This window comes from Mustela putorius, unplaced genomic scaffold (genome assembly GCF_011764305.1).
Source record: "Mustela putorius furo isolate JIRA1106 unplaced genomic scaffold, ASM1176430v1.1 tig00537338_pilon_pilon_pilon, whole genome shotgun sequence".
In the NCBI taxonomy this organism is placed as follows: domain Eukaryota; kingdom Metazoa; phylum Chordata; class Mammalia; order Carnivora; family Mustelidae; genus Mustela; species Mustela putorius.
The window spans coordinates 1609542-1635134 of record NW_025422460.1 but is presented as its reverse complement, the minus strand read 5'-3'; positions in this window follow the sequence as shown (position 1 = coordinate 1635134).

Below are 25593 nucleotides of genomic sequence, written 5' to 3'. Positions count from 1 at the left end.
AGCTCGGAACTGCTGTGCAACACGAAGAGTTTTATTTGTAAGAGTAGACAAAGCCTTCTCAGTCTTGGCTGGGCTGCCTCTTCCTTTGTCTTTCTATTATGTCTGCTTTCCTCCTTCAGTCCCTACAGGACCAGGCTCTTCACAGGAGGCCCCTCAGCTGGAAAGCACCCATGGTTTTGTGGGAAGATTGTCAGCCTCTGCACCCTCGTGATAAGTTTTCAGTTGAGCTGACTGACGTCAGATTGCTTCCTGATTTGTACACCCCATTTCCTTCTCACATGGCTACCCCCGGACCTTCCAGTCCCTCGTTCTGGGTGTGATGACTATCTGGGGATGGATATGGTTGAGAAGGCCAGTCAGTGGCTGGGTGATCACATTGCCCACAGACACGCTCCCTAGTCTCCAGGCCATTATGGGAGATTAACAATGTGGTGCTAGAAGTTGGAAAGAGATATCTCTCTTGATCATGCATGCACATGACAGATTGTTGGGCTTCCTGAAAACAGGGTAGGTGATCTCCATTGACATTTACATCAGAGTGAACCCTCGGCTGATACTACAGGTTTTTCTATTTGTCTATGTGAAATGCTTGGCCTCATTGCTGCTGGCAGAGCTATTCTTTTCCTGCAGTTATTGTCTTGGCAAAAGGCTATATGGCAGAGATGAACACAGGGAGAAAGGAACATCCCTTCACCATCATATGTCTGCACTTGGGTAGATGGGACTTGGGGAGTCCAGCCTGTGGTCTTGCCTTTGTGTCTGCAGGGCCCTAAAGTAACCTGAGGAAAAGTTGGTTTGGTCCTGTGCAGAGGCTGGTTCTGCATTTAGTGGTTTTAGTGGTATCTGATGCTGACTTGGGTAGACAGTGGGCCTTTGGACCTGTTAATTCCCATGCTGTCTGAATGCCAGTGGGGGAAGGACACACCCCATCTCACAAAGCTCTCTAGGCCGCATCGCCTGGAGGGGATGCCAAGAAGGGGCAGGAGCCCAGCAGAAAGGGTGACATACATAGTATAAATCTTGTTTTCTCCCTAGCCCAGCACCCCTTCTCCTTCCTGCTCTGCAGTGGGTCCTGGCTCCTCAAAGGGGCTCTGAATGAGCTCTCATGGCACATTCTTACCTCTAAGATGTCCCCTCTGCCAGGGAGGAAAGGAACAGTCACACGAGGGAAGGGCACAAGCATTTATAGGAATCTGTTTTAGGTTGGGCAGCAGATGTACATTATCAAAGTGTGGTGGGTCCCTAAATTAAAAAAAAAAAATGCAGGGGTAAGGTCCTTTGTGTGCTCTGGCCTGGGGAGCTGGACTAGACCACAGATATGGACATCAGGGTGTTTCCACTTTCCCCCCTTAAATCCTAGGCAACTCCATCCTGCACCCTATCTGCCTGCCTCTCAGCCTACTGTGGCCAGGTCCACCTCAATGTCCCATGTTTCCAACCAGGTGGAAGTGAGGGGTTATATTATTGCTTCCCTCCATCCACCAGAGTCTGTGCCAGGGTGCCATGGTGTCTCTGCTACGGCTCTGCGTGCCCCCACTGTGTTCCTGTATGGAGTGCATAAGAGCGTGGACTTTGGTTGGAGTTCAACTGAATCCTTCACTTAGTAGCTATTGATTTTAGCTAAGTTTCTTAACCTCCCTTTTGTATTTATTTTAATCTGAAAAATGGGGGTACTAATGGTATTTGGGTTTTAGGCGGCTGTGAGTATTAATTGAGGTTAGGACTCATTGTAGGCTGAAAACTGATCAATGGCTGTCACCACGAAGCTCCCTGCCAGAAGCCCCTCTTCTTCTGGGGAGGCCAGAAGCCCCTCTTCCTCAGGAAAGGACTGAGCAGCCATTGGAATGGCATCCAAGTAGACGTGGAAAGCACATCCACTGTGCCGTGGCCCAGAGCCCCAGTTCTTCCATAAAATAGAGTCCTCTGGTTAAGAAGGTGGTTTGCAAATTGTTACTGAAACTATTTTTCAAATTGTGCCCATGAGGATGCCACAGACACTGCCCTGGGGGCAAGAGGGTGGGCACTGTGTTCCAGCCCCAATAGGGGCTGCTTTGCTTTGTAAACATTTTTAAACACTGGGTTCCACATAAGATTTCATTAAAATATGTGACACACTGTTAAGAAACTTTGAACATTTACATTTCCATAATGAATATTTTTTAAAAGTTTGGACTCCACTGTATTTAAATGACATCAATTGTTATTATTATCACAATCACCATTAAAAAAAATAAAACCCTACAGAATGCTGCCACAGAACAGGAAGCATTTTAGATTCTGAGGCTGTAAAGAGGCATGAAAAGATGGCCCCCACCTCCAAGGAGAATAATCAGTAAGTACTCACACTGTGTGTTCATCAAAGCCCACAGGGGCTGCAGATGAGGGAACTGAGGCTGAGTCTCTTGAAAGTGGCAACACTGCCAAAGAGTGGAACTCAGCTTTGTGGCCACCCCCCACACAATGCCTTCTACCTAGAGTCCTTCAACCACACCTGTGGGTTTAGAGCATCCTTGGACGCTCAGACACACTTACATACAAACACATCTGCCTCTGCTATCCACATGCCCCTATCCACCTGCCCCAATTATCCTGAATCCTGTCACTAAGAGCAAGGAGAATGCACATCAGTGGCCCTGATGTTCAAGCCCCTCCTGTAATTGAAACCTCTTCTGGTTTATTCTAATAACTGTTTGAAAGGGGGACATTTTCAGGCAGAGAAAGCAAGTTGCAATTCTGTGTGCTGTGTCCACACATGCCATTATGGAGTGAATTCCTGGTGTGAGTCTGAATGAGGGTTCCTTGAGGTGGTGCTGGGATCCTGGCATCTCTGAGGATTGGGCTTTGTCCCTCCCTGGCCAGGTCTGGGTCCTGTGCGTGGGCTGTGGTGGGTTCAGTGCTTCAGAGTTTTTAGAGCTTTGGGCAGTTGGCAGTTAAGCACACAAAAGGTCTAAGCCATGGGTCAGGAAAATCACCCAGTTTTGGGGCAGACAGAGCAGAGTTCTTGGAGCAGCAGCCAGTTCAGCTCATGACCTTGGTGAATCCCAGCAGCTCAGAGTTCTCATCTGGAGGTGGGAGGATAAGATGACAGGGCATCCACAGGGCCTGGAGTGTGGATGTGCTCGTAGCACTGTGGCACTTTTCTTTTGTGAGTCTGGAGCCCAGGGAAGGATTCCCTGGGAAAAGTAACAGAAACTGTGTGACCAACTCAAGGAGAAGGGAAAGTTTTCGAAGATTTTGCAGTAGCCACCAAGGATGATGGATGATTTGAATTGAGCTAGGACAGGAGCAGGAGTCCCAGGATGAGTGTCAGGATGAGTGACCATCAGCCTACGATGGGCTCTGTGCACCTGCACCGATTCATGCCCCAGAGCCAATGTTTGAAGCTCCTTTCTCATCTGGGGGAGGGTGGGTTCTATAGTTGCTGTTCCGCCAAGACTGGATGAAAGGGAGGAACGGGTTTCCCAAGAAACACTGGGGTCCTGTCACCTGGAGAAGAGGAGTGGAGTTGGGCAGGCCCAAACCAGTCCACTCCTATGTGGTCTCCACTCCCAGCATTCTCTTCCTGTCAGTTGTGCACATAGCTGCTTAATTAATCTTCCTTAATTGCCACTTACCTTTTGTTATTCTCCTTAAACATGCCTTTCAAAGGATGAGGAGGGGTTGGATGTCCTTGGGGAGGACTCAAGCACCACTCACAATCTCCGAGCTGCTCACACCCATCCATTCCTCTCCTGCCCCTCCTTGCTAGTCTCTACCCTGAGTCCCCTTGTCATAGCTGGTGGCTACTGCCTTGCCTTTCCTATCCCTCCCTCCCCACCAAAGCCCAGATCAGAGCAAATGGCTTTGGGGGAGTGTCTGGTATTTTACTCTGGGATACTGGGATTTTACTCTGCCCAGATCTAAGCCCCATGTCTGAGTGCCCCCACTGGTATTGACAGTGGACAGGGACATTTTATTTTTTCTCTTGGGTTTGCTTTTTCTTCTTGATTTTGAGTTGAAACCTTGCTTGCTCCATTTCTTCCAAAATGCCAAGTCTACTCCCTTGGGGCCATCTTCTGGGGGCAGGAACCACATCTTATCCTAAGCCCTGCCTCTTCTTCTCTTCCCTGTCACTGGCCTATCACCCCACTGGAGCCAGGAAGATGTCCCCATATTTGTGTTAAAGTATACATCTGTGCAATGAAGGTGCTGCAGTGGAGGAGCTCAAGAACATGAGGTGTCATGTCATCACATGATGAAAAATCAGGTAGTTATTACATTCATGTGTATGAAGAAATGTTAATGACATGGATAAAGGTAATGGGATGTTACATGAAAAAAGTAGGACCTTACACAGAAAATATACAGAGAATACTTGAAAAAAACAAAAAAAAACAAACCCATAAGCAAATGCACCAAAATAATACTGGTTGTTTTTGAATGGAAGAATTTTGTGTGATTTATATTTTCTTTATACTTTTCTGCATTTTCAAATTTCCTCTGAGAATTATATATTTTTTCCATTTTAATGCTTGTGTCATTTTTATAATGAGAACAAAAGTCTTTAAAAACTATTGAAAAGTAACAGAATCATTTGTGTTCTGAGGTGATGCTGTCCATCTTGATGGAACATGGATGTGATTGAATTTTTCCTCCTTTAGACAAGTGTTTTATCATTTCATGGGAAGGTGGATGTAGTTGTAATTTAAAACAACAGCAATAACATATATTTCCCCTCCTGAACATTGTATTCTATCAGAAAGACAAGTAAAGCCAGGTTGATTTATCAGGGTACCTCCTGGAGATGACCTTTGCCTTCATTCAAAGAATGTACCTGAATTAAGATAAAATATAGACTCCCTCCCACATCCTGAAAACCGAACCTGACTCTGGCACTGTAATCAGCTGTTGGTTTTAGGAAGCCATTTTACCCTTCTCATCTGCAAAATACGAATAACGTGATATCTTTCTGGCCAGGTTGTCCTGACTATAATCATCTTTGTGTGGCATGCTTCATATGATCCTGGCACACAGAAGGGGCTCAACTATGATGCACTTTTCCAGTGACTGCCTCCAGGGAGGTGCCAAAGGCACAGAGCTCACCAGGGTCTTTGCTGTCGTCCCCCCCCCCCCCCCCGTTCTTTTTGGGCTTCCCTGAAAGGGCAATTTCCACAGCTGGTAAATGAAGCACTCAGATACCCCTAGTCCTGAATGTCACAAGGTCTGAAGATGCATGATAAGGGACCAAAGGAGGGAAGTCAGAACAAGGGAAAAGGAAGGGTAGATAAGAGACAGATGGGCATGATAAAGGAAAAAAAACGGCAATTGTAAGTATAAATGTCAGTATAAATGCATATTTTTCTCTTTTCCTTTCTTAACTGATTTAAAAAGAAATTATATTAAATAATATGTTTATAATGTATTGTAGAGTCTGTAACATATAGAAAAATATAGATTGCCAAGAACAGCACAAATATAGTGGGTGGAAAGAAAGCTGCACTGGACTAAGGAAATAACTACAGATAGTAAAGTAATAATTATAACAACAGATTGTTGGTTCTATAACATTAATAGATGTAATATATTTGACAATATATATTATGCCACAGAAAAAAGGGAAGGAAACCAGAGATCCTTAGGAGTATCATTTCTATTTATCATTGGAATTAAACTAATATGACTCTAAAGCTTATTTTGGTAACTTAAATACACATAGTAAACTCTAGAGCAACCACACACAAAAAAGAAAAGGTAAAAAAAAAACCAAAGAAATTAAATGTTACATCAGAAAATGCTTTTCAGCACATAAGAAAGCAGTAAAAGTAGAACAGAGGAAAAAAACACATAAGACATATAAAAAACAAAAAGTAAAATAGAAGATGTCAATCAGTATATCAATAATATATCAATATATCAATAATAACATTATATCAATAATGTATATCGATATAACATTATCTATGTATATGAGAGGATTAGGCAACCCAATCAAAATTCAGAGGTTTTAAGATGGATAAAAAACATTATCAATCATATGTTGTCTACAGGAGACACATTTTAGATTTAAGGACACAATTAGTCTGAAAATAAAAGGGTAGGAAGAGATATATTATGCAAACAGCAACCATAAGAAAACTGGAATGGCTATACTGATATCAGAATAAGTAGACTTTACAACAAAAAAAACTTTGCTAGAGACAGAAAGGGACATTTTATGATGATAAAAGGGACAATCCATTAAGACAGTATAAAATTATAAACACATATGCAGCTAAAAAAAGGGAACAAATTATAGGTGCCAAAAAGTGACAGAAATGAAGAAAGAAATTCAATAATAATTATTGGACATCTCAATAATCCAATTTCAATTGTGGGTTGAACTAGATATGAGATTAACAAGGATATAGAAGACTTGAATAACACTATAAACCAAATAGAGCTAATAGACCTCTATAGAACACCCCACTCAGCAACAGTAGATTATATATTCTTCTCAAGTACACATGAAACTTCTTTATTCTGTAAGATAGGCCACAGGTCATAAACAAACCCCAATACATTTAAAAGGCTAGAAAAACTTTAAAGTGTGTTCTCCAATTATAATAGAATGAAATTAGAAATCAATGTCAGGAAAAAAAAAATTGAGAAAAAGCCAACATTGACCTAAAGAGCCAATGGATCAAAGAAGCAATGAAGAGGGAAATTAAAAAAATACTTTGAGTTGGATAAAAATGAAGATACAGCATATCAAAATTTATGAGATGCAGCAAAAGTGGTGTTTAAAGGAAAACTTATAGCTGTAAATGTCATATTAGAAAGAAGAAAGACTTTAAACAATAACCTAATCTTCCACATTAAGACACTGAAAAAAGAAGAGCAATCTAACACAAAGTTAAGAGAAAGATATAAATAATAAGGATTAGAATAGAAATTAATGAAATAGAGAATAGAAAAACAACAGAGAATTTCAATGAAATCAAAAGTTGGTGCTTTGAACAGATCAACAAAAGTGACAATCCTTTAGGTAGCCTAACCAAGGAGAAAAGAGAGAAGACAATTATTAGAATCAGAAATGAAAGAGTGGATGTTAATAAGACTACTGACAGAGAAAAGCTAAGGTTCAGGTGATTTCACTAGGGAATTCTACCAAAAACTAAAAAAATCAATCCCAATCCTTCACAGACATTTCCAGAAAATAAAAGAGAAAGAAGCAATTGTGAACTCATTTTAAGGCCACTATTACCCTGATTCCACAACCAGACAGAGACATCATAAGAAAACTAAGATCAATATCTCTTATAAATGTGGATGCCAATATCGTCAACAGAATGCTAGCAAACTGAATCCAACAGCATGTAAAGAATATATGCCTTGGTCAAGTGGGATTTATCCTAGAAAGGAAAAGTTGATTCAACATGTTAAAATCAATTGCTGTAATAGGTCATATCATTAGAATAAAAAATAAAAATCATATGATTACTTCAATAGATATAGAAGAAGGATTTGACAAAATCCAACACTTTAATTATAATAAAACTCAACAAACTAGGAATTAAATGGAACTTCCTCAACCTGATATGAAGTATTTATGAAAACCCTACAGCTAATATCATATTTATTGGTTAAAGACGGGATGCTTTTTCCCTAATACCAGGGACGAGATAAGGAAGTCTGCTCTTGCCACTTCTATTCAATGCTGTATTGGAGGTTCTATCCAGGGAAAATGGACAAGGTAAAAAAAAAAAAAATCCAGGTTTGAAAAGAGAATGTAAAACCATTTCTATTCAGAGATAACATGACCTCGTATATAGAACACTAACAAATTTAGGATGTCCAACTTAAAAACTACAAGAACTAATAAATGAGTTTAACAAGGTTTTAGAACACAAGGTCAAAGTAAAAAGCCAATTGTATTTTCTATACGGTAGTAGTGAACAAACCAAAAATGAAATTAAGACATCAATTTCATTTATAATAACATCAAAATGAATAAAATACTTAGAATTAAATAATAAATTAATAAAATAAGTGTAAAACTAAAACATTGAAAGAAATTAAAGAAGATCTAAATAAACAGGCCAATAAGCACATGAAAAAATGCTCAACATCATTAGTCCTCAGGGAAATGCAAATCTAAGCCACAATAAAATGCTACCTCACAGCTACAAGGGTAGCTAGGATTAAATGTTTGGACAATAACAAGTGTTGACAAGGATATGGAGAAATTGGAGCCCTATTACATTATGGATGGGAATGTAAAATGATGCCTATACTTTGGAAAACACTCTGGTAGTTCCTCAAACAATTAAACACAGAATTAACATACAACCCTGCAATTTCACTCCTAGGTATATACCCAAGAGAAATGAAAAAAATTTCTGCATTAAAAAAAAAAAAAAAAGAAAAGAAAAAACAACCTCATAGGGTCCTGGGTGGCTCAGTCAGTGGAATGTCTAACTCTTGATTTTAGCTCAGGTCATGATCTCAGTATTGTGGGATTGAGCCCCACTTTGGGCTCTGTGCTCAGCTCAGCTCGGAGTCTGTTTGTCCTTCTCCTCCTGTTCCTTCTCCTGCTTGCATGCTCTCTCTGTCGTAAATGAATAAATAAAATCTTTTTTAAAAAAGAAAAAAATAAACAGAAAAACATCTCATGTTTATGGATCAGAAGATTTGGTACTGTTAAGATGCCAATACTTCTCTAATTGTTAAACAAAATCCCTGTCAGAATACCGGCTGTTTTCTTTGTTGAAATTGACAAGCAGATTCTAAAATTCACATGTAATTACAAGGAGTCCCAAATAGCTAAAACAATTTTGAGAAAGTACAAAATACAAGGACTCATACTTCCCACCTTCAAAACTTAACTACAAAGCAATGGTAATGAAGACAGTGTGGTTGCTGGCACAAGGATAGATACATAGATCAATCAAATAAAATTGAGAGTCCAGAAATAAACCCATCCATCTATGGTTGACTAATTATTGACAGGGATGCCAAAGCCATTCAGTGGGGGAAACTAGTCTTTTCAACAAATGGTGCTAAGACAACTAGACAGCACATGCAGAAAAATGAAGTTGGACCCTTATCTCAGACTTTATATAAAAACTCAAAAAGCCACTTTTTTAACTCAAAAATGGATCAAAGATCTATATGTGCGAGCTAAAACCATAAAACCACTAGAATAAAATATACAGATAAATCTTTATAACTCTGTCACTTTAGGACTTGACAAAGGATTCCTCACAATGCTAGTGAAAGCATGACCAACAGAAGAAAAAAAACACATAAATTGGATTTCATAAAAACTAAATACTTTTGTGCTTTAAAGGCACCATCAAGAAAGTGAAAAGACAGCTTACAGAATGGGAGAATATATTTGCAAGTCATACATCTGATAAGAGATTTGTATCTAGAGTATATAAAGAACCCTTACAACTCAATAATATAATAACAAATAATCTAAGTAAAAAATGGGCAAGGGATCTGAACAGACAGTTCTCCAAGGAAGATATACAAATGACCCATGAGCAAATGAAAGGATGCTTAACAGCATTAGCCTTCAGGGAAATGCAAATCAAAGCCACAATGAGATGCCACTTCACATGCACAAAGATGGCTGGAATAAAAGGTCAGATAATAAATATTGACAGATATGGAGAAATAGGAAGCTGCATGTTCTAATGGCATAAAACAGTGTAGCCACTTTGGAAAAGCCTGGCAGTTCTTCAAATGATTAAACATAGTTGCCATATGACCCAACAATTCCACTCCTAGGTCTGTACCTAAGAGAAATGATAACATGCTATCACACAAGAATGTGTACATGAATGTTTATAGTTGCATTATTCATAATATCAAAAGGTAGAAACGACCCATATGTTTATCAACTGATAAATACAGAAAATGCAGCCTCTTATAGAAAGGAATATTATTCTGTCATAATAAGGAATTAAGTACATAGGTGAACCTCGAAAACATGTCCAGTGAAAAAGTCAGTCACAAGTGACCATATATTACATGATATCATATGATATAGAAGTCCAGAATAGGGAAATCCATAGAGATTACGATAGGTTAGTTATTACTTCTGTCTGAAAGGAGAGGGGAGTATACAGGTGTGAGAGCTAAGCAGTGCAGAGTTTCTTTTACAGGTGATGATGTCTAGACATTTCTAAAGGATGACTGTGAGATGGTTGTACATACCTGTGAACATGCTGAAGTTCACTGAACTGAACACTTTATATGGATGAACTGCAAGTTATATGAATTATATCACAATAAAGCTGTTAAAAACAATTGTTAGTAAGAGAACTGGAGAGAGAAACAAGGAGAAAGGGAACAAAGAGGTGGTTATTCAATGTCCATAAATTAGGTGGGGAGAGGCACAGGAAGTTGTGAGAAAGCCATGTGCAACAGTATCCAGACTGACATGAAATGAAATGTTATCAATTTCTAAAAGAATTAGACCAGCCCCAAAGATTGTGAAAGGGTTGGGGGACAGATCAGAAGGGATGGGAAGAGTGTGGGGTGGTCGTAAATGAGCCGGTGTTGTCTGTTCCAGGGTTCAGGGTGACCTTCCTGACCAGGAGAAATCCTCTGACTGGGTTAAAATGATGAAATTGAACACCGTGCCCTAACATGGAAAGATGTCCCTGATTGTTAGATTATAAAAGCAGGGTACAGAACAATGTATATAAGATATTCCATTTTTGTTTTAAAAAATAAAGATGTAGGAAAAAAAGAAACATCTAGAAGGATCTACACCAAGCATTAGTTAATTTTAGAAGGAGGGATTGAGAAGAAAGTTTATGCTTTTTCTATATTAGTTGATTTTTTTGCAAGCATATATCTTCTTTTGTAATTAAAAAAATCCTGATAAAGGTATTTCCAAAAAGAGCAAATTAATAAGACAGACCTGATTAACATTTGTAATTTGCAAATATTCTTTGATGAGAGATGATGTGTAAACAAAAAGGATTATTACTGTAGACCCAGCCAGCTTGGAATGGTCACCTCTGCCATGGCCTCCTCCAAGACAATGCTATGTGTTCTTCCACATGGCACCTGTGGCCCCAGGGAGGCCACCCAGTCTCCCTGCAGCCTCAGTTCCCATGACTTTCCCAGTGCCTCTTCTTCTATGCATCCCCATCACACATCAACCCCCTGAAATTGTCATTCTCTCACCACTTCTTTAAACCAAACCTGTCATGACCACCGGTGACCTCCAAGTTGCCCAGTGGATTGCTCTGTGCCCTTCTCTACTTCACAGTGTTTGGTAGTCTGTTTCCTGCCCTGTTGGAATGCTTTCTTCTCTTGGCTTCTGGTCACCCTAGCTCACCTGCAGGTTCTCCTTGCCTTTCTCTGGTTGCCCCTTCTTAGCTCTTCTCCTGCTCTGAGTGAGCTGGGTTCTGACCAGGACTATTCTTTTTCTTCCTTGGGGATCTCATTTGGGTCTTACTGTCCTCTCTCGTGGAAGGACCCTAAAGTTTGTTTTCCTTCCCTTGTTTCATATGGAAGAGAAGAAAGAGGCAGAAGTGAAGATTCAGAGAAAAGATTCTCCGAAGGTAAGTGAATTTACAGGGCCAGATTTTCTTCTTCCTCTGACCAGATTAAGACTAGGCACAGGGAAAGGAGAGAGGGAAGGTGAAGCAGGTGTGGGTGGGAGAGAGAGAAGGGTGAAGAAACGAGTGCAAGTCCTCTGGTGTCTCTTCTTACCAGGGCACTAATCCCATTAGAAGGGCCCCACCCTATGACTCCTTTTAACCCTAATTACTTCTGTCAAGGTCCTTTCTCAGAATAGTCACATCGGGGTTTCAACGTATAACTTTTGGGGGGACCCAAACATCAAGTCCATAGCTGACAAGCTCAGCTTTGAGCATTCCTCACCAGAAAGCTGCCTCCTTCGTTCTCCCTGCTCCCTCCCCTCAACCTCTTAAAATGTGAAGACAGAGTGAAAAGGGGACAACATATCACAAAGATTTGGCACATCAGGAAAAGAGCTCTCACTGAAAGTCATCCGGGCTGGCATCATCATCTTGGGCATCCCGCCTCCAGAATTGTATAATCAATGCCTGCTGTTTCAGCTGCCCAGTCTGTGGTATTTTGTTGTGGCGCCGGAGCTAAGACAGCATGTCTGTCAGAGGTCTCTGCTTCTTCTTGCTCCTTCTTTCTCTTTCTTTCTCTCCTTTCCTCTCCTCACTCATGGCTGTCCCTCAGCACTGTCCAGAAGATGGCTCAGGATGGCTAAGCAGTGCTTCAGCTCAGCCCCAGCCAAAAGGCACTTTCTTCTGTGTCTCGGGATTAAATCCTGCAAGGGGAGTCTTGTCAGTTTGGCTCCTCTGGTCCTGGGCTGTGGATCTGCCTGTTGGGGGTCTGTACCTCCGGGTGGCCCACCCCATTCCGGTCCAAGCAGGTCCCTGCAAGAGAGAGTGGGTTTAGCCCCTGGGCCTAAGGTCTAGCACTCACTTAGCGTGGCAGTGAGAGTGCAGTGAGCCTGAGCCTGAAAGCCTGTGGGAGGCAGGCTGGATGGGTTTTCTGGGGAGGGAGTTTGCACCGGGGTGAAGGGAGCAATGAACACCTGTGATTGTTCTGCACTCATTATTCCTGTGCATGCATTTGCCTAACCCCCACTTTAGTCAGGAGGTAGGCAGCTGTGCCAACTTACAGAGGAAAGAATGGGGGCACTTAGGGCTCAGGGATCTTTCCCAGGAGATGGGCAGGAGCCGGGGACGGAGCTAGGAGGTGGCTCCATGGGAGCTCCACCCTTGGGCGTGACCGCCAGCTCAGGCCCCAGAAGGCGAGTCAGAGGCCTGGACTCGCTCTGGAGTGAGCCCAGGTGAGCGCCCAGGTAACCCTGCTAAACCGCTGGACCAGGCAGCCTGGGCGGCAGGGGCCTGCCTTCTTCCCAGGCCCTTCCCTCCTGTGTGAACCGGCGGTGCCCCGGAGGCGGTCTGATGGACACTGACCCCTCTGCCTGCCTGCCCTGTTGGATTAAGTTCTTGAATTAAATGGTCCCTGCAGGCTTTGATTTGGTTGCAAACACCTGGTGGGGGTTACACACTGAGCCATTATCAGGAGCAGCACGTTGGTGTGACTTCTTTATCAAATCTTCCTTAACCTAGACTGAGAACTGTACTGGAGAGAACAACTTTGGGAGGATTTGAAGGGAGGGGTCTATCTCTTACAAAGGCACCATCACCCATGACAGTCATCTGAGATAACCATTGCCATGTTGAGGCTATACTGTGCCCACTCTGGAGCCAGCTGTGGTGTTCCCTTGATGGCTTTGCCTCCTGGCTATGTGGAAAAGGCCTTGGCCTTTCTGCACCTGAATTCCTCAGCTGTAAGAAGCCTGGAGAGCAGCAGGCCCCTGTAGTCATTAAGTGCTCAATTACAATAATAGCAACAAAACAATCAGTATCTACACATCGATTATGCAGATCACAAACCCATTTTGCATGATTTCCTTTGAGTCACCAGCAGCTCTGGCAAGTTTGACTCCCATTTTACAGATGAAGGAACTGAGGCTCAGAGAGATTAAAAGCCTGGTTCTACACAGGAGTTAAGTCCAGCCTGTGTGTTTTGTTTTGTTGTTTTTTAAAGATCTTATTCATTTATTTGACAGAGACAGTGAGAGAGAGGGAACATAAGCAAGGGTAGTGAGAGAGGAAGAATCAGGCTTCTTGTGGAACCGGGTGCCTTATGTGGGGCTCGACCCCAGGACCCTGGGATCATGATCTGCGCTGAAGGCAGATGCCCAACGACTGAGCCACCCAGGCGCCCCAAGTCCAGCCTTTGTGATTCAGCATCTGCAGAGTCCTGAAAGGCCTCAGGTTTTGGGTGTTGTTGGACTTTGCATCAAGCTCTGGTCCTTGACAAAATGATGGGGCCTCATGAAGCCTCAGTTTCCTCATCTGCTAAATGGGGATTGCAGAGTTGCAGTGGATGTCATCATTGTTACCCAGCTGCCTGAGACCCACTGGCCTGACGGACTTCTCTGCTATTGCTGTTGCTGTCTGGGCTTAGCCTGTCTCTCTACAACATGCTAGCAGAGACTTTGATGGCTGGGAGCCGGTCAACAAAAGATAAAACACAGCTCCAGTCTATTATCTCAGCTTCAGATATCGACATTGGCAGACTTTTCTGTGCTTTTGGAGGAAAAGCATTGGAACTCCTGCCAAGAGCAAAAACTGATTTGCCCACATGCAGTCCAAACCTCTGATCTGTCCCTGGAGACAAAATAAGGAAACTACCTCTTTGATCCAAAACTATTTTTATCTGCCTCTGAGCAGTGCTTATGGTGTATTATGTGTTTTGCAGGGAAGGGTGCTATCAGCAGTAGAGATAACCATTACCCTGGCCCAGCCCTACAAATGGGTCCCTTTTGTCTTCGCTGGCAGGGCCGGTGGGGCCAGGCTTGGGTCACATGTTGATGGTAGCTGAGAAACGGTGTCGCCATGCCTCAACTGATTGGCACTGACCAGGTGGTGAAGGAGGTAAAGTTGTCTTCAATGCATCTTGTCCCCAGAGGTTCGTGCTGTGGAGTGAGGAGGGCCTGAGTGGATGCCCATGCCTACCCTGTGGGCTCTTCCCTCCTGCCCTCCCATCCCAGCTTTTCATCTCTGTGTTGGGCCACCCCTCTCCCATCAAGATCTGGCTGGACACTGGCTTAAGAGCTTCAGTTCACCCACAGCTTTGGGCAGAAATGACCCTGCATCAGCCCTGCTTGCCACTTTTTCTGGGGAGGACAGATTCAGGCAGAAGGGACACACATTCAGGGGTCACTAGGAGTAGAGGGAGCCACAGGGACGAAGGTGGGGATTTATGGCTGGGGTAAGCTTGCTAGTAAAAGCCCACAGGTGGAAGGAAATCAGTGCAGCAGTATAAGGTTAGAGATGTTATATAAGCTCTTTGTGTCTCCCCCAGAAGTGGCTGCTTTCCCTGTACTCTGCCTCCAGTGCACAGAGGTAGATACAGCCTGGAACCAAGTGTGATGGTTTATTTTGTATCAGCCACAGTGTGCTCAGACATTTGGGCACCAGCATTCTGTGTATGTCTGTGAGGGAGTTGACGCTATCATTTGAATCAGTAGTCTAAAGCAAATTGCTTTCCCCAGTGTAGGTGGGCCTCATCCAATCAGTTGAAGACCTGAATACACACACAAAAAATATACCAAAAAAAAAAAAAAAAAAAAAAAAAAGGGCCTGATTGGTTTGAGCTGGGATATCGGATTTTTTCTGCCTTTGGACTCAAACTTTAACATTGGCTCTTTTACCATTATCAAATGATCTCTCTGATATGAGGAATTTGAGAGGCAGGGTGGGGGAGAGTGGGGAGTAGGAAAGGAAAAAATGAAACAAGATGGGATCGGAAGGAGACAAACCATGAGACTCTTAATCTCAGGAAACAAACTCAGGGTTGCTGGGGTTGGGGGGCAGGGAGAGGAGAGCTGGGTTATGGACATTGGGGAGGGTATGTGCTATGGGTGAGTGCTGTGAAGTGTGTAAGCCTGATGACTCACAGACCTGTACTCCTGGGGCAAATTATACATTACATTGTATGTTAATAAATATAATTAACAACAACAACAAAAACATTGGCTCTTTCTAGGTCTTGCGCCTGTTGGCATTTGGACCAGAGCTATACCACCAGCTCTTCTCCGTCTCTAGCTTGCTGACCATAGATCATGGGACTTGTCAGCCTCCATAATCACCAATGGACCAATTCCTTAAATAAATCTCTTTATACCTCCCAGCCCCTTCCCCTAACATTCTACTGACTCTTTTTCAGGAGAATACTGACTAATAAACCAAGTGTCAAAATTTGACTTTTTCAAAATGTGCCCCAAAACACATAGTGGAGACATAGTTTTGAAAGCCTAGGTTTGGAGAACCTGGGTGGTTCAGTTGTTAAGTAGGTGCCTTCAGCTCACGTCATGATCCCAGGATCCTAGGATCTAGCCCCCATCAGGCTCCCTGCTCAGCAGGAAGTCTGCTTCTTCCTTTCCCTCTACTGCTCCCACTGCTTATGTTCTGTGTGTGTGTGTGTGTAATAAAGAAATAAAATCTTAAAAAAAAAAAAAAGAAGCCTAGGTTTTTAATGATAAAAGCCTGGCTTTTTGAAAGGGGAGGACTCAGCACATACAGTTTAGTAGCATATAGACAGGGTTGGGAAGCTTGCATGGAGATGTAACAGCGGATTTCCCATCCTAAGGAGTTGTGTTTTGGTGGAAGGAAGATGACCAGAGACCTGTGGATGGAACCTAGAGGATGGGGTCCTGAGAAGGGCTGGTGCTCTGCTCCCTCCAATGTCCGAGCTGAGAAGAGAATATTGACAGAATGCACTGGCTGAGTGTAGGGGTCAAGGTCTGAGTGAACATGTGCTTGACCCTTCCTGAGGAGATCAGGGCAGGAACCTGAATTGAATGAATATTTATCCAATTGTTCAAATCAAATTTGCATACTCCACAATTTTTTTTTCTGGGGTCAAGAGAGTTGTGCCTGCAAATGTTGACTTTTTCAGTTCTTATATAAAAATCAATTAACTTATAAAATTCCTCTCAGTTCCTCTCCATGCCTTTATCCTCCATCCTGAGTTATACCAGTAGGACAGTACCACACATGTCTGCCACCCTTTAAAAATGTGTAGTAGTATATTTGTTAGGGTGCCTTTTATCACAAGCAACAGGAAAAGCAGTTTAAAACCAGTTGAAACAATAGAGAGACCTTAGCTAACTCAAATGGAAAGTCCAGATGGGGGCAAATTTCAGGTGAGGTTTGTTCCAGTGGCTTGGCAGTGTCACAAGCCCTATTTCTCTACACCTGGCCTTCTACAATGTCAGATGAACTACTGAGTGTTTCATATCAGGTCCCAAGATGGCAGGCTGTAGCTTCTTGAGCAACTTGATTCTTTTCTCCCATCCAGCCAGAAGGAGTCTTGTAGTCAGAGCCATCATAGTTACTGCCAGGACCAACAGAGGTAGTGCTCTTCTCCAGCCCAGTTACTGGATGCAGGAATGGCCTCAGCCTAGGATTCTAGCTCTATGCTTAGAGTATAAGACCCCTGGGTGGGGGGGTTGGATCAAGGGTGTTGGAAAGGGCAAGGGGATAGAGATTCTGAGGAGACAGCAACACAGATCCTTTATAAAGGGGATCATGCGTTTTTGTGTTTTATTATATTTTACCTTTGCTACCATTTCCCCATAGTTTTCCTGCTAGCTGGTAAGCTATCTTTCATCTGAGCAGAGATTGTTAAATTCTAACCAGCCAAGTAGGGATTGGTAAGTCTGTCTCTTAACCTTTGTTAGGGGCAGGCACCAAATCCTGCATCCCGGGTCACACTCACCCTGACCTTGCTCTGCTCACCTGTGAAGTGAATTGGTGGTCTTTGCTTTTTGTGATCCTTGTGAGGATAGAGCAGAGTGTCTCCCAGTGTGTATCCTGCCTCATGCTGAGGAGGTAGGTGAATGGACAGGCTCTTAGGATGCACTATTAGTTCATATAAATGCCCACTGAGGCTGCTCCCTACAACGTGCTATGGAGGTCTTGGGTATAAGACAGAGGGTAGATCCAAAGGGTAAAAGGGAGGAGGAGGCACAGGTGGCGTGAAGTTATCAGCCAGGACTCTGTGAACTTCAGGTGGAGAAGAGGAGTCCCATGAGGAGAGAGGGCCCCAGAGTAATCTGCTACCCATCTCTGTTATTCTTGAGGAAAACTTGTTCACTCATCACTCAACTGATGTGAAATCCAACTGAATAGGAGTTATTGAAACTGACCATGTTCCTAAGTGGTCACTCTTGGCATGATGTGGCTGTGAGGCCTGATACTGATGGTATCCTGGTTGCTGAAGGAGGGGAGCTCTATAGTGCCCAGTCCGAGGCTGGCCTTACAGTAACCTTCTGGGGGAGCCCTCAGTGCAAACACACATTCAAAGCTACAGGGCCCTTAGGTGCTCAGGGACACCATGGCATGGCAACCTTAGCCTCCCATCACCCCCAAAGATGAATCTGGGGTTGGGGTGGGGAGTTCTGGCTCTGCTCTGTGGTCTTGACCAAGATGTTTAAGTTTACCTCATCTTCATTTGCTCACCTACCTGTCTCAGGATGGCAAGCGCAGCTTCAGGGGCTTTGGACTGAGCTCCCACAGGCAAGGAGTGATCTTGTAACAAGACATTAATATGGGACTGTTCCAGAAGTTCTAGTTCAGATCCCCAAATCCTGGGGACAAGAAGATGGTAAGTGTCTCATCCACTTTGAAACTGGAAGCTACCTACACAGCAGAGGGGGGTTCATGTAGTCAGTGGCAAACCCCTCCTGGACCTTGGTGCTCCTGCTCAGCCTCCCTGCTGGAGGCCCAGCTCAGCTTAGGCCCCCCGCAGGTGAATTGCTCCTGAACTTAGCTAAAATGGCACTCCCAACCTCTGACCCTAACCAACAGGCCGCTATCTTCTCTGGCTCAGGTGACCATAGCTCCATTCTGCCTGCTGCCTGCTAAGGCCAAAAGTTGGGAGTTATTCTAGCCTCCCCCCTTTCTCTTTCACATCACTTTCAATGAAGTAAAAAATCTAAAAAAAATAAAAAAAAAAAAAGGAAAAAAAAGATAAGAAAAGAAAGAAAGAAAATCAGAAAATCCATTTAGCTTGATCTTGGAACATGTCCTGACAGTGACCCCTCTTACTGTTTTCACTTCCTCTTCTGGGGCCCAAAGTTCACGTGGATTATTGTGCCCACCTCCACTTGCCCTCTACACCCTCACCCCTCCCCCAGACTGTGTGCTCTTAACACGAGCCAGAATGGAAGTCTTCAGATGCCACTCCTTTGCTCTGGCTTTTCCACTCTCTCCCTGAGGCCCAATGTGGTCTGACCACCCCTTACCTGGTAAACCTCATCACCTACCACTTTCCCCTGCCCTGTCTACATTGGCTTTCTTGTTGTTCTTTATATAAATATGCCAGAGCTTTTGCACTGCCCCATTCCCATGCCCAGAAGGCTTGCCCTCCATGATCCACTCTCTCCCCTTTCCCAAGTCCTTGCTTGAGCATCACTTTCTGCTTGAGGCCCTCCTGCAGCCTTACATTTAAAGTTACATCACACTTTCTACTGCAACATCACTCCCTTCCCTGCGCTCTGGTTGTCCCTCCACTGGCACGAGGAGTGTTCTAACACTGTAACATCTGCTGCTGTTGGGTTTCTTTCTGTCTCCTCCCATTGAAGGACAGCCCCAGGAAGGTGGATATTATTCTCTGTTTTATTTCCTCTGACCTCAGCACAGTGCCTGGCACATAGTACATGCTCAATAAATATTTGGTGAGGGAATGAGCACTTCTTTGATTTTATTAAGGGATTGGGCTTGAAGGTGCCAGGAGAGGGGATTTTTGGGGGAGATCTTCTAGAGTGCTGGAGGGAAGGGGTACATCCCATCTCCTCAGCAAGCAAGACGGACTTTAGAAAGACCTTTGAGCAGCTGATATATGTCTCTGGGAGAGTACAGTGGCTCTTGACTGAGTTGGGCCCAAACTGACACCAAGTGGGAAGGAGGCCAGCTTGGGGCAGATGGAAGGCAGGGCCACACTGCTCACTGTTTTCCTAAGGAATAGAGGTGCCTGTATAAGATATAGTGGGCCAGCAAGTGTGGGACAAAAGCCTGGGTACAGGAGGGGAGCTAGGTTGTCAGTCAGAGCAGGATCTTTCTGATGAGGGAACTGGAATCAGCTATGCCTGAAGGCAGGTCTCCAAGGACATCAGAGGTTCCCATGGGAATATTATTCTAGCAAGGTGGGACCCTGACAATCACAGTTCCTGTGCACAGAGGACATGTGGGGGATCCTGTCCCTACCCACTGAGCTCCCAAAGTGCGAAGAGGTGCCTTTTATCCAAGCATGTGTCTCCAACTATGATGTAAGATGGGGCACATTAATGGTGGAAAGCAATGCTGTATGGGACTAAAAGAGACAGAAAAACATTTTACTTTATGAGCAAGAGCAGGAGACTCATAGGACCTGGGTAGGATTTCATCCCAGAGATCAGAGTTTGGGGCAGAAGAAACAGGTCTGAGGTTGGATTTAGAGATATAGTGAGAGAAAAGAATAAAGTGGTTGCTTCTATGACTCATGGAGTCAATCTTCTTGGTCTGTTTGCAACTGGGACCAATTCTCTGCATCTCCCTCAAGTGAGATGCTAGAACACCTACTGAGGACACCCTAAGAGACAGCAAGGCTGGGTATGTAGGAAGTTGAAGATCTCAGTGCTGGGGGTTCATTGTGTACTGAGCCCATTGCTGCCAAAGAGGAGCAGAGGAGGGTGCCTCCCCCTTTCTCAAGCAAGTGAGAGATGGCTTTTAGCGGACACAAATTGGAGTCTAACTTTGGTTGGTGTATTAGTCAGCACCATCCAGGTCATGCTGCAGTAGCAAATACCCCAAAGCTTATAGGCTTAACCTCATGGTGCTTCTTCTCCATCCATGTTAGTTGCCCACTAGGGCTCGTGGAGATTTCTGCTTGCATGGTCACTGAGTGACCCTCCATCAGTTTCTCTATGCTTTTGCTATTGTTTCAGCAGAGGGAGGAGGGTTCGGAGAATTGTGGCCCTGAAAGTTTTCTCCTGAAAGTGACACAGTCCATGGTTGTTCCTTTATCATTGTCCAAAGCAAATTGTGTGACCACACCTTTGAAGAGGGGCAGGAAGTAGGCACAGAGATGGAATTTTACCATGTGCTGGAAGATAGGGACCCAGAAATCCTGGGACCAGCACTAGTGACCACCACTGTTGGGAGGGCCCCTGCCCAGCAGGGGAGGTGGGGCCAGATGGAAATGTGCTCCCTTCCACCAACAGTGGAGTGAAAGTTATGTATCCAACACCAGTGAGGGTTGTCTTGAAAGAGATCCTGGGGGATCCCAGGTGAGCCCCTAAAACCGAGGTGAGAGCAGGAATTGAGAGCAGCAAACCTAGGAGGACATTGCCCATGTCAGGGATTCCAAGCAGAGACCACCAAGGAGCCTGCAGACTTCCTAAGGGAGTATGTAAGCTTGCCCACCTGGGCTCATTTAGCGACTTTTCCTATCATGTGATTCCCTAGCCCAGCTCCCTAAAGCCTCTCTCTATTATTCTGGAGCTGCCCTAAACTTTAGCCATCAGAAGGCATGCAGGGTGGAATGAGAAGGGGAGAGGTGGATACATACCTTTCACCTCACTGTTGGTGGAAGGCAGCACCTCTCCTGAGCCAGATCCTGTTCCTCGTACAGATCCCTGCCCTCAGGGGCTAATGTCCCAGTTGAGGGGTGAGAGGGACAGATGGCAAACAAATACCAGAGGGTGATTTGGGCATGGGGGAGCAGGGAAAGACTGGGAGGACCATGCAGATAGCAGATGGGAGAAGACTTCAGTGATAAGTGGGATTTGAGCCAAGACCCCCAGGTGAGAGGGCGTGGCAGGGGAGAGCAGGGGGCTGCCTGTCAAGTGAGGGCTACAACCCAGGTGTTCTGAGGACTCTAGGAGCTGCTGCAGCGTGGGGGAGGTGGGATCGGATCCTGGGGTTCCCTTATTGGCTCTCACCCTGTGTGAAGTAGATTTTGAGCAGAGGGTGATAGGACTTGATGTAGATTTTAACAGGTTCATTCAATTTTGGGTCAAGAATATCCCTGAAGTGGGCCAGGGTGAGGCAGGGAAAAGGGGGAAGCTCTGCAATCTGGCAGCAGAGGTCATGGTGGCTTGGACCAGGGTGGGGTGGCAGGGATAGTGAGAGATGGTTACATTCTGGATATAATTTGAGGGTTGAGCCAAGAGGATTTGCGCTGTAGGGGGTTGAGAAAAAGGAAGTGAATGAGAATAAACCCAAAGTTTGTGGCCTTAGTGGATGGAAGGATAGAAGCACCTCTAATTGAATGGGAAGGTTGGGATGGGACAGGTTTCGGGGACAGGTGGTTGAAAATTGTTCTGGCTGCATTAAGCTTGAGATGAACACTAGGCCTGGGAGTCTCCGTCTGTAGTAAGCGGTTGTGTGTCTGAGCCCTTGCTTTTAGTGGAGAGGTCTGTAGTATGATCTGAGGCTACAAGTTCTCACTGTATCACTGTTATTTAAAACCTCAGTGAGGGAAGAATCCACAGGGGAGAGTGCAGACAGGAGGAGGCACATTCCAGACCCAGAGCTCCGGGGAATCTGCACTGACTGGCTGGGAGAAGAGCTGAAAGCAGCAAGGGAGCCTGAGAAGCTGCCTGGAGCCTGGTGGCAGGCAGGACTGGGGCTGATCCATGTCCAGGAGAAGGAGCATCATTACTCAGAAGGGAGATTTGAGCCCCTGCAGCTCTGAAGGGCTAGAAAAACCCCTGGTCAGTGCAAGACAGAGACCTCAGGTAGAGCAGGACTCTCCAGGCTTACTTTTCCTTAGCTGCAGTGATGGGGCAGAGTAAGTGAGACTCTGTAGGCCTGGCTTGTTCTGCTGTGTGGCCAGGCCACAGAGATTGGGCTGTCCTTTGAGCTGGGTGAAGAATGCCAGGGGCTGGAGGGCTATAATCAGTGCTGGGAGGAGAGTGGGTGAAGGACTGCCTCTAGGCCAGACATAGCTTACTGCGTCTCCATCAGGGAGGGACTGCTATCTCTGTTTTACAGATGATAGAACTGAGTCTGGGAGGCTATGTGACTTGATGTAGGTCACACTGCCAAGTGCAGGCTTGGGCTCCAAGGCCAGGGATCTTCTCACTGCTGGCCACCAGTCTCCTTAGAAAAGCTTTATGAAAACAAACTGCAAAGCAAGTTGCAGAAGGTTGTCTATGGTCTGAGGCCATTTAGATAAGGTTTAAAATATGCAAAGCAGCGCTTGATGTTGCTTAAGTACATGACTGCATAGACCCGCAGTGTGATGATAAACTCCAATGCAGGAGAGTGGGTGAAGAGAAGGGTTCACTCGAGTTCACCTTGTGGCCTTTTGTATTTCAAGCTGGGTGGTGCAGATGGGCACTGTCAAGCCAGTTTTTGTGCTTCTCCTATGTCTGAACTGGGGCTGAGTAAGTGAAGGGAGGCTGGCTGCGGGCTCTCCCATGACTCTCAGCGGCCTGGTCAGAGACCAAGACCTCAGGAGGAAAAGGAGCCAAGGGTGTCTGGCTTTCCTGGCTGTGTGTTGGGGAGGGTTGGTGGGAGAGTTGGGCCCCCTCAGAGTTGCCCTTATCATGGATCAGGGGCTGAGCCTTTCACCAGGGGAACAGTCAGCTCTTGTAAACTTTTCATGCCCACTCTGTCCATAGGGCCACTGTCCCCTCCCCACAGAGGCCCTTCCTTCCCTTCTCAGCACAAGAGAGCGATCCAGCAAAACCTTTGTGGGTTCCCCTTCCCTTTGAGATTCCTGGTGCTCTTTTATCCCGCCAAGTGGCCTGGGTGTTCCGTGTGTGCAAACACTGCTCCCTTTGTGGCACTGGCTGTGTGCGTGTCTGGCGGGGTTCTGGGGATCTGAGGCTGCATCAGAGCTGGCTCAGAGAGGCTCGCAGGAGTCCACGGCACATTTTTAGTTTTGTGAGGAGGGCATTCTATGGTTGGGAGCTTAAAATGGACTGTGGGGAGATAGCTACATCCCAGAAATCAGTTGGTGCTCCACATCAGGGCCTTTTCTCTTTGACTCTGGAGAGCTGGTTGTTGACATTTACCAGCATTGTTCCATGGAGTGCCCACAGTGAACCTGGTAGAACTTGCCCAGCTGTGTCTTGGGGCTCAGGCCTTAGCGTTCATCTGTCTGCTCCCCCTCTCTCAGCTGCCCCACGGGGTCCAGGCCTGTCTGGCTGCAATGAGTGCTGCACGGGGCTGCTCTCTGCCTTTCTATGCTGCCATGCTCTGAGCACATGTTGGGGGCTGCCTGGGAGAAGGAGCTGGGTCCCTGCCTCTCACACACCAGGGTCTACTCGGGCTGTGCTGGTGCCACTCTGGAAAAGTGACAACCTTTGGAGCCTCAGTTCCTCCCAGATCACACTATGTGAATGCCACTTAGACAGAACTTCCACTGCTGGGAGGAACACGACGCTGTGCCATCCGTGACAAACTCGGGTGGTGGGGCAGATGTGGTGTGACTGGGGACTTGTATAAGCCACTTTGAGACGTTTCCCAGTCCTTCTCTGTTCAACGCCTCTGGTCTGCAAACAACTACGGGAAGTACAGGGGCGCATCTGCTGCCTGACCCCCTTGCTGCTGGAAAGAACCACCTCCAGTGTCATCCTAGAGGTGTGCAGGGGTGGGGGGAAGGTTTGCTCTCCAGGGTCCTAGCAGTGTCACCTAAAGAGCAAGGGCGTGGGCTGGGGATTGTAGGGGCAGTGTAGGTGTTGCTCATGTGTGCCTCTGGGTGTGCAAGGCTCTTCTAGTTGTGTATGGATATGGAATTCCATGCAATGAATTTGTTGCACTCTGGCCCCAGTTGCAAATGGCAGATGGATACTGTGCTCGGGATCGGGTTCAGCAGATCTTAAACACAAATCTACCACTCTCTTGTACAGTCCTCACAGTGGCTTGGTGCTGGATACCCAGTGGGGAAGCCCACACTGGCAACTTTGCTGAGTAACTGTCTTTGCACTCCTGTTGTTGTGGGCTGAATTGGAGCCCCCGCTGCATATTTGGAAGTCCTAAACCTAATGTTACTGTATTTGGGGATAGGGTAGGGTGGGACGTTGATCCCATAGGACTAGTGTCCTTGTAAGGAGAGGAAGAGACACCAACCTCTCTCTCTTTCTGTATGTGTGCATATGCACGTGCGTGCACAGAGAATAGACCATGTGAGGACCTGGCAAGAAGCAACCATCTGCAAGCCAGGAAGAGGGTCTTACCAGAAAACAACCCTGAGGGCACCTTGATCTCCAAATTCCAAGCCTCCCAAACTGTAAAGAAATAGTCTGTTAAAGCCGCCCAGTCTGGGGTCTTTGCTGAGGCAGCCAAGTGGACAAAGACACCAGAGGTTACTCTCTTACTGAGCAGCCATGGGCTTTATAGATATCACCCACACTCATTATTTATCTCTGCGTGATTTACATGGATTATTTCACTTAGATTGTTCTTGTTTTACAAGTGAGGTGCCTGAAGTACAGTGAGGTGGAGAGACTTCGGGGTCACAGCTGGGAGAGCCAGAAGTTAAGGAAAGGTGGGGGGTCACCTTGTACCCTGTGGTCCTGACACCATACTTCATTTGGGGTCCCCACATGAAGCTCCGTGGGTCTTACCCCAATTGGCCCCCACAGCTCTCAACACTGTAACCTGAAGTGACTTGGCCCACGAATGGGGCAGAGATGCTCCTTTCCTGGCACACTGGAAATTAGGCTCAGGACTAAACCCCAAGAAAGTGGGGACCAGTAGCAAGCTTGTGAGAATGGAGCTCCCTCTGCAACACCCTGGCATTTTGATGGACGAAAAACATTTCAAGTTTTCCTGTAAAATGTCTGTTGTGGAAAGATAAGGTAATTCTAGCATATGCAGCAGCAATTTCTTAACTAGTTTGTGCCAGAATGGTTATGCTTATTTTTAGCCTTAGGGCTGGCTACACCATGGCCCTAATCAGCAGCTGGGGTGATGCCAGCCAGGTCAGCACCACTCTGGACCAAAAAGACAGTATGAACGTGGGTCCTCTGCCAGGGGGTGTGACCCTGGGACCCAC